Genomic DNA, 15,277 nt, shown 5'->3' on the forward strand with positions numbered 1-15,277 from the left:
CACACAAAACCATTGAAATTCCATATATAGTTAGTTGCACTAACTATATATCGCGCACCCGCAATCCACTGCTGATGATGTCACATATTACATCATTCATGACATGGTCAGTGACATCACTGATGACATCACTGATGACATCTCAAATGACATCACTGATGACATCACTGATGACATCTCAAATGACATCACTGATGACATCTCATTTGACATCAATGACCATATCACTGATGATATCATTCATGTGACAATACAATGCATATCCTCACATTTTAATATAACCTTTGTTACACCCAGTGTTAAATACAGAGTATAATTTTTGAAACCATTCACACACCAACACTAGTTACTACATACGCACTCACTGATTCCTACGTCTACACACACATTCACTCATTCACTCATACAATCAGTCATACATACAATCACTCATCTTTACAACACTATCATATGCACTCATACACCTATACAGATACTCACACTCTGCCACTCATCCATGGAGTTACTCACACACCTAGTCAGTCCTGTAAAGAATCAATCACACTTCCATTTTTTAATCTATACAGTTAAACATAGAGCACCTTACATTTTCAAACATATACTAACACATACTTACTCTCTTATACAATCATTGATACAAGTACACATTGATCTGCACAGAGTCACACACCTCCCAGCCAGCCACACACACACTCACTCTCCAATACAAATACTCGAGCAATCAATCAATAACCCATATAGTTACTCATATAGCTACTGATCAACACATGCAGCAGTTTACAGAACAACAGACATAATGATGCACAAATTAAGACAGTTTAGTCACTAACCCATGCACTCAGTGAGACACATTTAATCACTCACTCATACAGTCAGTCACGCACCTACTAAATCCTTCATCCAGACACTTCTACATCTACTCATTCTTCAATATGTAAAACATATTTAAACTTTACAGAAACACACAGTCACTGGATGATGTCATCAGTGATGTCATCAGTGATGTCATTTGAGATGTCATCAGTGATGTCATCAGTGATGTCACTGACCATGTCATGAATGATGTAATATGTGACATCATCAGCAGTGGATTGCGGGTGCGCGATATATAGTTAGTGCAACTAACTATATATGGAATTTCAATGGTTTTGTGTGAGTAAAATAAGGTTTTTTAAATGCTAATTCCTAACTATATATGGTCTATAACCTATGGTTTTTTCAGTGAATTTTCAAGGTTTTGTAAATGCTAATTCCTAACTATATATGGTCTATAACCTATGGTTTTTTCAGTGAATTTCAATGGTTTTTTAATAGCAAATATCTGTAGCTGTAAAATGTATTCTTCTTTAAATCCCAAAATATATTTTATATGTTTATTAATAACTTTTTTTTTTAAATTTTTTTTTCTTCGTTCCCGCTTCGCGAATCGGGAAGCTTCCCGTTAGCTGACCTTGATGCCGCGAAATAGACCGCGAGCCGGTAAACGTTTCTTTACCGCAACTGCCGCGTTAGAAAACAACATCGTGACGCCTCCCGTCCGCATGACGTTTCGCGTTGTCGCGTGATACGTCATATGACGTGCTACGTTAGCGAACTGGTACGCTTACCGAGTCGCAAAGCACAGGTTTCTGGAAGCAAACCGGGAGGCCCTGCAAAGCGCGTAACGTAAACACAGCAGGTCATGTGACTTGGTAATAACACTTTTCATTGGTTCATTTCACTTTTGGTTTCCTAATGATGTAAGACTAGGTCATATAATCTAAAATGAACACTTTTCATTGGTTGAGAACTATTGTTTTTCCCAAATGATGAAAATCCCTCTTTCTTTCCTCACTCTGACTTTCATCATTGTGAGAGAAAGACCCTTTGTTACCAGTGAGCAATGGCTTCTTTAGTAGCTTCAGCTGGTGCTTCCCCACCACCTCCACCACATCCAAGGAAGAGTGGACCGATGTGTGAATGTGTTCACTGTATGCAACAACTTTGACACTTACAGAAGCCTCACCTTCTCCATGCCTCCTACACAGTTCTACATGTACATCATAAATGCAAACAGAACAGAATTAATTATACATGTTAAATGGTTTATTTTTGCTGTTCTCAGAATGTATCAAATTTCACTAAAACAGTGACTTGAAGGTATTCCTCATATAACAGCGGGGAAAAAAAAACACAATCAAAATGATTGTGTTTAAAAAACCCATACAACATAACAAATCAGAATTCAGAACTCCTTAAAGTTAACTTACTTTCCATGACGGCCAAGGATGTCCTATGAACAGCTTACACTCTGTTGTGCTGTTATTACTTTCAACCCGCCACTTTCTGAAAGAAAACCTCCATCGTTTTCAAAAACATGTTACATACAATAAATGACTTCTTGCTCTCTACCACAAGTTTCCACAAGGCCAAATCTTGTCAGAGCCATTTATAACTCTTGGATTTCTTGTAAGCCAATCCCGTCTTTTCGCATTTCCGCAACTTTCAGAATTAAAATGTTGAAAATCATTTACACAATCCTGGACTAGTAATATCTTCCCCTTCTTGCTCAATCATGTTCTACATTTCCTATCACACTGATACTGCTTACTATGAAGCAGACTTACACTACCTTTATGACTAGTACAATTATTTAATTCTCTACATCACTTTTAATCACAAAGCAATGTAAAACAGTAGACAGCATTGCAGACTTACATTCCCTCTACTCCATGTTTTGATTGGCTGCTTCAATTAGCTTATAAAAAGAAACAGTTTTTCTGAACTCATTCAAAGTGCACGTATTTCTCCATGACGTCCAGTGTTATGGTAAGAAGTTATGTCTCTGTACTACACTTATCCTCAAGGCCAAATCGTGTAGGAGCCATGAGAACTTCTTGAAATTCCTCAGAGCACATCCCGAGATTCTTTCCCTAAAATTTTGGTTTTAAAAACACCAGGTAAGAGTTTTTAAGGTCATACGGCAATTTTTTTTTGAAAATTAAAACAGAATCATTGCAGAATGACCAGCCATTTCTACACTTTAAATAAGCTGTATAATGTCCTGATGTTATTGAAGGACCATCATGATATATAATTGCTACAGTTACAAAAGTCCTTCCTGATATTGACAACTGTAAAGCCACAAAATTTTTAATTAAAGTTGTCAATTTTGTTCCATCAGGCCTACATCGTTGGAACATTAAAATGACATACTGGCCATATGTTCGTATAAATAATGTGGACATCATTTCAGATTTACATTGGCTACACTCCATGTTGTGATCAGCTGCTTTTACTAGCTTATTAAAAGAGACTGATTTACTGTCTGGCAAAGTTAAATATATAAATCTTTCTGAGTCTACACTAGTAGTACTTGATACCCTACAGTTCTCGCAGTCATGCTGCCATTGATAAGAAAGCCCAAACAGGTGATCTACATCTACACCTTCATCATGCAATACATCAAGCATATACATTAAAAACTCCTGACAATCTTGCTGACTATTTTGAGAGAATTGTGTTTGGCCTGAACATCTGTCTAACAGATTTCGAATTTCAGACACACTTTCTATGTTTGTTCTATCAGTGCTACATTTCTCTAACACAGAATTTAACAAACTGCAAAATCTTTGATCAGAATTGACCACAATCTCTTCTTTTACATTTTCTAGAGAAAACAAAACATTAACCACTACATTAGCATAGCAGTTGACACCAGAACTGTTTTCAAATTGAAAACCAACAACATCTTCAACAGAATCCTTTTTGTTTCTGCTTATAATTTCAGGTTCATCGACTTTTCGTCTTTTTGCTACAACCTCCCCAGTATTGGTCACATTTCTTCGTTTCCGGCCTACCACACGTTTCTCAAACAAAGGATACTGAGGCAAATGTGGCGCATACTCTCTTCTCAACCTATTGTATTCCTTAACACAATCTAGATCCGCACAAATGTTTGTGACATCACACTCAATCAAGTACAATCCAGATAAAGTTCTAACTCGTGACAATGCCACATATGCCATACCCTCCTTGAACACAGAACTGCCAATATTCACCAATGCACAGTCTACACTTAAACCTTGCGATTTATGGATTGTCACCGCATATGCCAAGCAAACAGGAAACTGCTTACGACGAACATATAAGTCTTTTACAAGCAAAAATCAAGCAGAACAACGAGCAATTAGCTGTACTTCCTCAATGCCATCAAATTTAATTTTTAAAAATTCAATTCCATCTCTATTTCTGTATTTCACAAAATCAACAACATTACCCATTGATCCATTTACCAGACCTCTTTCAACATGTAAATTCCTTCTTAAAATTATACGGCAGTTCAAGCACACATTCAGAGTCTTTTCAAAACCCGCAGTTTTAGATATACTCTTCTCTAATGAATCCAATTTTGTTTTCAGATTCTCAGACAAAATAATTGATGATCCCATATGCTCTACTCTGTCAATAGCTTCCAGTTTCACAATCTCTTGCTTTTCTAAATGCAACATTTTGTTGTTGAATTTGGCACATTCTGCAAGAGTTGGCATCAAACATATTCCAGATTTTTTCTCAGTAACTTTCTGAAAAATATTCTCAGGCACAACATCTTCGTCTGGATATAAATTTGTCAGTAATCGTGCATGTAAAGCTTCTTTACCATGCTCGGTCACTTTTCCAATTCTAACATCTTGTAGAATAGTCTTGTAAACTTCATCCTTTGCCTGACGCATATTTTCATGCAGTTCAGCATAATTGAAGTTTAACCATATATTGACGTTGCCAATGCTCCCTAAGCACTTCCTGGTATCTTCATGCGTGAGCATTTTGAACACAGGTTGCCCTTTCACTGGTGTCAGCTGCAGAAGATCTCCGAAAACAATGATGTGTTTGCCACCAAATAACACATCATACTCTGTTTTGAGAACTTCTTGCATTCTCAAATGCACAAAGGCAAGCATGACATTGGAAACCATGCTTACTTCGTCAATGATAAGAAGTTTCATTTTCCTCAAGACTCTTGAAACTTCAAAACAAGCATCTCCAGATAGCTTGTGATATTCTAATTTGTTGTCATGCTCCACTGGCAGCATCAGTAAATGATGTAAAGTAATCCCTTTAATGTTATGTGCTGCCAGTCCAGTTGGAGCGGTGACAACACAAGACAGCGATGACTCTGTCCTTTCCTGCAAATAACATGAAATTGCTTTAATAAGGAAACTTTTTCCAGTTCCCGCTTCTCCACTCACGTACAGTCGGACAGGCTTCAACGACGTACATGAGCACTCTTTCTTGTCATGACTTAATCCATGATCAATTTGCATGGTAAGTTCGTCATATATTTTCCTCTGCTCAACGTTGAGTTGTCTTTCCAACTCTTCTAAGTTAACCGCATCCTCCTGAGCATGTGCCATGGCTCTTTCCACTTCATTCATAGCAGTGGCAGCTTCATTTTCGATAAGAGGTCCTCCTAGTGGATCCTGACTCAATGAAGCAGAACTCTGACTGTCCTGAGAACTGTCTCTGGCAATCTCGGCTGCAATCGTTGCTTCCTGCTCAATTTCCACATTCAACATTTCTACATATTTGGGAAAAGCAGGACATTCTATGGTCTCCTTGGCAGCATTGAATGAGTCTTCGTAACAAAGGAAATCTCCAAGCAGTTCCTCTTCTGCATGCCAAGGCTTAAAAAGTTGCAAAAGTGCTAAATAGAAAAACTCCTTTTTTTCAGGAGATTCGCCACTCAATTTTCGATGGTTTATCAAGTGGCATTTTCTTTGCTTGACCAGACATCCCTCACTTCCTATTACAGCATACACTCCTTTCTCAGTATCTTCTTTGATGTTCCTCTTGAATATGTAATTTTGCAGAACCTCATACAGACAAACATTCTCGAGGTGACTGCTTCGATTTGGATAATATGTATCCAACATGTTGCTCTTCAAAATGTCGGTACTGTTTGGCTCCTTTTCCGCCAAATACTCAATTTCCCGCACAGGTTTCAGAACTCGATTACGCGTTGCAGCAAGACCAACACTCGCCCAAACGATACTCCTGGACTTGGCATAGAGACTTGCTGAAGACAACCGGTCAGAACATTCGTAAGCTCCGATTTCTCGATGCGACAACATCTTCAGACTGAAACTGTACAACTTCTTGCTGAGGCTCTTTTCATGGGAAATGTCCTCCCACATATCCTTCAATTCTGTCTTCTCTTTTTTGGTGATGTAAGATGTCACATACCGAGCCACAGCCATACAGTTATCAGCCACAAACTGTATATCCATGTTAGCATTCCACATGGACAAAATCACCGGGTTGTAGTCGTTGATGTACTTAGACTCTTCGTTCCTCTTCAAATTGTATGTGTTTTTAGGTGATTTCTTCATCACATTATGTCGCAGCGAAGACATCAAACTGTTCACTCTTCCTTTAAAAATCACCGGTCGTGGAAAGCCGAAACAACATTTGGTGTAGAACTTGTCTTTGTTCCGGAATTTACGACGACAGTACTTTCCACATCGATGGCTTTGGAAACGTAGAACTTTTTCTCTTAGGCTTTTTTTCTCCTTTGCGTTTGGAACAGCACACGTAGAATACTGTTCTATGAAACTCATCACTGAGTCTTCTGCATCCGTTCCAAATTTAGGTGCATCCTTGATCCACAGCAACATATGTATATGAGGAGCACCTCTTGCTTGGTACTCCTTCCTCCAGAAGAAATCCAACACCTCTCCAAGAGGTGGATTCTTCTTATTCATGATGAAAGACATCATACCTTCAAATCTATGATTGAAGTACCTACATACATTGACTGGATCCAAAGAGCACAGTTCTCCGGGTGTCTTGAATTCGATGTTTTCTACGTTAGCATTTGCCTCTCGTAGAAATTCAAGTAAGTCTTCCCAGCCATACTCAGCACAGCTCAAAGTGAGGAACCATGTGGGAGTTCCTAAGTTCCTCAGGATACATTTTAAATCACCATGACGACGGTACCAGTACTCATTAGTACCACGCTGACACGCCATGAGATTAATCAGGTGAGAATCCAAAATACTGTCTTGGACATTGACTTTATCCATAAAGTCACTTGCCGAGATGTTTTGCATGTGTATACCACTTTTCAAGATGTGGTTCACTGCATATGACAGTCCAGACAGATCGCTTTCAAACAGGAGATGAAACAAATAAGGAATGCATTGTCGAAACCTAGGATCTCCTGCATACAATCGCAAAGTCCGGTATTCAGAAGCAGGAATTTGATGAGGTCGCTCATCATATCTTCCTCCCTGACCTGTTGGAAAAAGCTGTGGGAAACACCGAGCTTCCAAACTTTCCTCCCAAGCACTAATGGGACTCCCTTTCGCTTGTTTCATTTGAAACAACTCAATAGCATTCCCCATGACTTCCTTGGAATGCAAAGGATGAACACTATAATGTTCATATATTTCTTCACTAGTACAGGGTTCTACTTTCTCAATTTGACCAGCACACAAATCGCTATCCTCTTCCTCACTTACTTCCTCTTCTGCAACATATACATTTTTATAGTATTTATTATATTTTTTCAAATACAATGTTGCCCTTTTGACTTTCCTAACATCTACTAAATCTTGCCATATTTTCTTATTCTTTGTCGGAACCCCATTAACTAAGATAACAAGAGGTTCCTCTTCCACTTTTTCTACTCCAATTGTGTTAATGTTTTTCTTCAAATCTAGAGGCAAATAAACAACTCTTCCCTTTAATCCTCTCTGTAAATCTGATGGAGGCAATTTCCCTGTCTTTGGCTCCATTCTTACAATAGCCTGAAAGGGATGGATACTTTGAATCAAAATAGATTCATAAGTATTTAAATCCTTCAATTCAGAAGGAATCTCAACCAATTCCAGATTATTATGAACTGCTCTAGCAGGCATCTGGTTTTGATTTAATTTGTTACAACAATAAGTACACACACGTTGATCCAATCCTAAATCAAAACAATTTTCTACCATCAAGTATGTTGTAAAATCCTTCCATTCACTATTATTTTCCCTTTCACTTTTTCCATATAAATCCACTAACTTAGTCTGATTCTTATAATAAGTGCGTCGACAACACACACAAGTGAAATTTGGTCTCTCACTTGATTTCACCTCAAACGTCGCAATTTCCCTCTGGAAATTATCTGTACTGGAAACCTGTACACTATCTTCCACATTACTCTCTTCTTCTTGGTCAATTTCAACATTCTCCTTTTTACTTCCAAAGTAACAAAACTCAATTTCTTCACATATATTCTTCACATCTATTTCAGAACCATGCAAAAGAGCAGCGCATAATTGTTTAAGCATAATTGCTGGACTCTTAGCATAATACAACATTCTAACTAATTTCCTCACTTTATTATGATGCACTGCTAGCATCCTGAAATGATGAAAAACACTCTGGCATACTCTCCTGGAAAGACAAGCCAGTGAATGACCATGCAAACCTATCACTTCTCTCACTCTGCAAGGATCTAATTCTTGCAACAACTTCATTTTCTGCTTCAAACTTTTCTTATTAAATGACCGTATAAAATCACAAAGCAAATTGATGGAATCCTGTCGTACACTGCAAATACTACTACACTTCCAGGTGTACACAGGACCCTTAGGACGTCTCCCTAAAACCTCATTACCTAACACCTCTTCTATCTCTGTTCTCACAAGTTTTTCTTTTTCAACTGGACAACCATCTTTCACTTCATAAGCTCGACCACTGGTGTCAACTGCATGCACCAAATCATTATCCTGGAAATAACTCTCCTCATTAAAAAATGCCTCAGAGCTTGAACCATGCATCCATTCTCCAGAAAACACTTCACAAAAATTACTACGATTAACTATTCTCTTCCATCTACTATTTCTTTTGAAATCATAAATTGCCTTGTTTAGCTTCCTAATTCTATTGATTGTCAAAATAAATAACTTACGTTTAATTTCAAATGCCTGATCAATAACTTTCTCAACTATTTTTTTTCTCTTATAAAAAACCACTTTCTGTTGACCTTTCTTAATATTTTTTAACAAATTGCCAATTATCCTGTTGCGGAACATTCGTTTACGAATGTCCCTAAACTGTTGTTTCCTTCTACTTTCATGCATAGAGTTATCTCTTACTCTAGCAGTAACATTTCTCATTGGCCTTTCCTTACCATTTGAATTGCTTCTCCTTTTCTGGACTGAAACATTTTCTGTAGTAATATTTTTTTTACTAGAGAAATTTCTTATGAATGTTTTTGTACTCTTACCCGGTGCTTTCTTGGTGACTTCACAAATCTTTTTGTTAGAGGACTGCTGCTTTTTTTGATTCACCTGCTGTCTTTGACGTTTTGCAGCCTTTCTCACTCTTTCTTTGCTTGGCATCCTAAAATCTTGAAATAATCTGCAGTTGAATCTGTGGTAAAATATAATAAAAAATTTTATTAACCACTATTACCCAACAGTAAATTAATAACAGTCATCAAAAACTTAACACACTACTTAAGTATATAATATACTGAAGCCTATCTCCAATTTTTCACTGAACAGGACTCATCTCTTCTTAACCTTGGATAAACCTCACCTACTCTGTGTCCCCTGCACATAATTAAATGTAAAGAGGCAGATTTATATTAACTAGCACATCCCCAGGGATGCACCAGTTAACGTGCACCGCTGCTCTGCCACCCACGGTGTGCCGCATTTACAATCAGATAGGACAAAGCTACATCAAAACCCTGCGCCTGCTTGAAGCAGGCATAGATCTTGACGCAGGTAGGCTGAAAGCTAAAGCAACAACTAAGTGTCGTGTGCAGAAGTTGCAAAAAAGGAAAAATGGCGTTTAAACCAGTAATGAGCCCATGCTAACTTAACACAGAGTAAAGATATCCAGGATCTACATCAGTTTGGGGTTCACGAACCTGGCAGGTACAAGGCACTGAGGCTTTGCACCGTGAATGTCTCATCCCAAATCATATGTTGTTTGTGAATGAAACAATTTCCCAGACCAAATGCTTTGGATTGGCTACTTCTAAAAAATTAAACACCCCTACTATCCCGGAGTTACAGGAATATGATGGTTGGAGTAATTTTACTCGTTGTCCATTAAAGATTTACAGGCCCTACTCCGTAATTCTTCCTTTAACATTTCCAGTATAAATCCAAAAGGTTGACTGCTTTGGCAACGTGCCTTATCCACGGTTTAATAACGCTGCCTTTTGCTTTATATAAGTTTTCAAATTGTATGAAATATATACCAATAGGTCATTATTAACCTTTAGGTAGTGGTTTTCTTCATGAGGTCTGGTCGCTTCCATACACATACAGATTTTCAAAGATGATCAAGAAGTTTATCTGAATGGAGAGGAATGCACTGAGACGCCAGATCATTCACTAATGTGTAGGCACATACAGTTACACGGTTCATGCAACAAACACCGACCAAATATGGCTTGCGTGTTGCAAGGCACACCAGTTCCTGCTATCATCCCCACGTTCAAGTTGTTGGAAAATGGTAGTTATTTGATGCTCAATAATGAAGATTGTTCTGGGTTAATTAAAAGTATTCCTTTTATCGTAACAGTAAATGAACGGGTTATTTGCTGCAGAAATGTTCTATTTCCTCCCACACATGAACATAGGGAGTTTTCAATCTGGCCACAAATACCAACCTTGGGAGCACATTTCAACGGCATGGCAAGAATAAGAGCTCTTTTGTCTCAGAGAGAGGTGGCCTTGACTTCGGCCCGTGAAACTTTCGTGCTTCACATAGCGAACACCCGTACAGAGGTGCAGACCCTTTTAAATACAGATTCGCCTTTCCATTTCAGCAAGATGGTTCGGACTATCTCTAACGCGTCCTCCACAAAGGGCCTGGCGCACTTTTTTAAAGTTGTTACCAGTGGTCTCGTGACTTCATTTGAGAAAATCTTTGGAATCATCCCTGCTTTCTTTCATTCTATTTTTTCCACTGTGCTTGGTGGATTCCCATTTTTACTTGCATTACCAGCGGACGCTCTTGTGCTTTTTTACATTTTTAAATATGGATGTCCCTCCTGTGCAAGCTCCCGCCCTGCAGCTGCTGACGCTGTTCCGCAATCGCATGCTTGAATATTATGGCACAATGCCGTTGGCGATATTAAGCACGGCATATGGATTATCTTTTCGATTCTCCTACTTCACCTGTGTCCAGCCTGTATTTCACTGCCTGACCTGTGATTTCGATTGGGCCATTGATTTGTGTCTCTGCGGACCGGTTTCTCCTGACGTCGACTTTAATCAGCTGATGAGTCCTATCATTACTCATGAGTTGGTTTGTCCTGGCGAAAGGATTATGGCTGTGGCATTGATCCATGGACTAATTGGTCCCTGGAATTTACTGGCGGCAACACAGTCTTTCTTGGAACAGAGCTTTCTTGAAAACCCACCGAGCTGTCCTCTGATGGTGATAGAGGATCCGGTGCTGGGAGAGCACGTATGTTCTTTTCCGCTTTTAAATTGGATGGCTGAACTCTTTTCGGATGAAGACGGTGACTTCCTATTAGAGGCTGTTGCAGCTTATTTTGCATACACAGTTATGTCATAGACCTTTTTCATGTTTGATATGCTGAGTACTAGCATTTCATTCACAATTCATTGACTTATTTGTCAAGTTTTTATTATTTAGCTTGCCTATTGGCTTAAGCCTCGATAAAATAGTTGGCTGTTTTATTTTTCTTTAGCATTAAATTTTCCTAGTTTTTAATGTTTTACCTTGCGGACCGTCCACATATAAAGTTGCAATCTGCTCTCATGAGATGGCACTTCTATTATCTTATTCAGTTCGTTTCCGGATCATGGGGAGGTGTCATGTAGATCCTGGATATCTTTACACCGTGTTAAGTTAGCATGGACTCATTACCGGTTTAAACGCCATTTTTTCCTTTTTTGCAACTTCTGCACACGACACTTAGTTGTTGCTTTAGCTTTCAACCTAATAGTTCATCGTGATTTACATGAGAATAATATGTTATTGCTCTACTATCTGCTTTACTTGTTAAACTATATCTGTACAGCGAGTGCTGAAGTTTCAAGAACAACACGATACAGAATTGTTATGAGGTCTGATCTCCACGACTTCATACTCATAACATAAGTGCAGCTTCTGCCAATTCTGGGCATGAGGCGGGTTTTATATTGCTTTGCCGAACACACATACACAACACTTGATGCGGTTCACATGAAGAGAGAGCTGGTGTATGCTGATGTGATTCCTTCAAATCTAAGACACTAAAGTATCGGCACGCCCTAAACCAACACAAAGAGACCTTCTTAGCAAATAATATAATATGTGTATTAGGGAGGGTGAGATATAAGCAGCCGCGGGCCGTGGAGGGAGTTACGGTGGGGCAGGGAGGCGGGGAGGGGGAGGGGCAGGGTGGAGCCCTCTCCACCCTGCCCCTCCCCCTCCCCGCCTCCCTGCCCCACCGTAACTCCCTCCACGGCCCGCGGCTGCTTATAAGTGTTGCTAACTCTTATTCATTTACAGCATGTTAACATACTGTCACCATTCGCTTTTTATGTACTAGTAACTATGCTGGTAATTTTGCTACTGATAATATGTGTACTTGTATTATCTAAGATACTACGCCTGAGAAGACGGCATTAGTAAATAAACATTTCAAATACACATGTGTTCTTCTTAACTCCATGTTCTGGTTTCTAAGAAATATATAACGACCGACTGTTCATGAGTTCCACGTATCCTGAGGTACTATAAGTTCATATTCTGGATTGTCTAAACATTGAGAGTTTGTTATATCCAATGTGACACTGTACCTAGCTTGCTAAGAGATTTTGATTACTAAGGTGAGTTTTGGGACACCCTAATTCGCCGAGGTTCCAATCCTCTGTCCACAGTTCTGTGTGAGAACAGAAACCCTGCGACAGGAGCACCCCTGAGCCTTGCTGGAGCTTCATCACACTTGCGATACAACTCCAGCAATGCGCCACCTTTACGGCACAGATACGTCACGCATCTGTGCTGTTTTTGCCCCATGATGCGCCGCATTGTAAATGCAGCACACCATAGGTGACGGAACAGCGGCACAGAATGACTAACACATCCCTGGTGATGCGCCAGTCATCATAAATCTATCCCTAGGCTTCTTATCTTGTTAGACATGAACCGCCATATGTATCATCAAAGTTTTTTGCATTTCCTAAATAGCGAACTTTAAGGAATAAATAGCGATTCTTTACCATTCCTAGTTTGCGATGAGCTATTTGCTAATTACAAATTACCCATTCATTTCCATGCAGCAGGAGGCCCATAGGAATGAAGGTGCAATTTGCGATTAGCAATTACCTCATCGCAAATTACGAATTTTTCCAAGGGTGCAGGAGTGTCTCAAGAACACCCTGCTACACCCCTGAAAAAGAAATTTGGGGGCATATGGCGCACATAAATTTTGAAAACATTCCTTTACCTCAAAAACAATTTTCAACTCATAATTTGAAAACACTGCACATGGGGAAATGACTTAAAATGTCCTTAAGACACATAAAAGCGTTTTTTGATTGCCTTTGCAGCATGTTTCAGTCACCTTTAACATGCCTATGTAACGCAAACATTCAAAATCTAAATTTGCCATGCACAGGTGGGAGCATATCTACAAGCAATTTGCTCCACAGACAAACTTCTTACATTGAAATTGGAAAAATAACATCAGAGACTCTCAATTACCTTATAAAGAAGCAGACACCATTATGTCCTTCTCGTCAATATTAAAACCATTGCTTTTTCTCAAAAACGATTTACAAGTCATAATTTGAAAACACTCCACAGCTCCTATGCACATAAAAGCCCTGTCAGTACTAATACTTCACATTTTCTCCAATTACAATTTCTCAAAGAAACAAAATCTATTTGTAAAACACTTGAGACAAAGCAACATTTGAAAAACACAACTTTCTTCATAATTTTCTCCTTAAAGCACACTATTTTCTATCTAAATTAAAGAAATCTTTTCTCACCTTAGCAAATACTTTGAGTTTCAAAACAGTCTCAGAAACACACCAATTTGTCTTCAGCAGAGCAAAAGGTATGCACTCCAGAGTCTGCAGCTATCAAAAGCAGAGAAATGCTGTAATTCCTCACACATATCTCTCATGTCACCCAATCAAAACTCTTCCCTCACTTTTTTTCAAAGCAAAACCCTTCCCCCCTCTGCCCCCTCTCTGCTTTTTCTGCATAGCAACCACCTCTTGCAAGACCTCTGGTGTTTCCAAGTTCACACAACAATGTTGCAATTGAACTCTGAACTCTCAGTGCACCTGCATATCCAGTGCAATCTTTCATTTAATGATTTTTTCTTCGCCACTCAAAATACATCTTTCAACGAACTCATCCATGCACCCTAACTTTCTGTTTTCAGCAATCAAAATCCACCAATCACTCTTACTGCTTCATTAACACAGAAACTCCTCAGTTTTTTTCATTTTACACTCTCATTTTTTCAACTGCCATTTCATTGCCACACTTCATCTGACTGCAGGAGAACCTTCTCTCGCCATGTTTTCTGTCTGGATTGTTGGACATAGTTATATCTATTGGGCTCAGAGGTACGCTGAAAACAGGAATTTACCTAACCTCAATTTACAAGATGTGGAAATTAAGTGGTTTGGCCACAGAGGATTAAAATGTCACCAATTGATACCATTGGTGAAAACCTTTATGCATTTGCCAAAACCTGACCTGTTAATTGTGCACTGTGGAGGTAATGATGTGGGCACTTTGACTGGGGTAGGTCTGGAAATGCTTTTAAAGGACACCTTTGAGCAATTGATGGCACTTTTTCCTCAGACTGCCTTGGTATATTCAAATATATGCCAAAGACAAAAATGGAGGTGGTCGAACCAATTTTGTCCACAAATTGAGAAATCGAGGAAGCATGTAAACAAATCTGTTTCAGCTTACATGAGAGACCATGGAATGGGCTCCCTGTACAACAATAACTTGCGTTACTACATGCAAGATATCTACAGAGGAGATGGAGTTCACTTCTCAGATGAGGGCAACAGAATTTTCACTCTGAATTTAAGACTGTGCATTGGTACCTACTTATAAGTACCTAAATGTACCATAAACCCAAAAGCTCTTCTCAGAGCTACCCTACATCTGATCACTCACAATTATTATTTTACTCTAACTTTTTTCACAAATTTTCAAGAAAGTACGCTCCCCAGAACGCTTCCCGGTTCGCGAACCGGGCGCACTCCACGCAAAAAAACTAAAAAAACTGTATATTTTT

Source organism: Lissotriton helveticus, chromosome 1_1 (assembly GCF_964261635.1).
Source record: "Lissotriton helveticus chromosome 1_1, aLisHel1.1, whole genome shotgun sequence".
Lineage (NCBI taxonomy): Eukaryota > Metazoa > Chordata > Amphibia > Caudata > Salamandridae > Lissotriton > Lissotriton helveticus.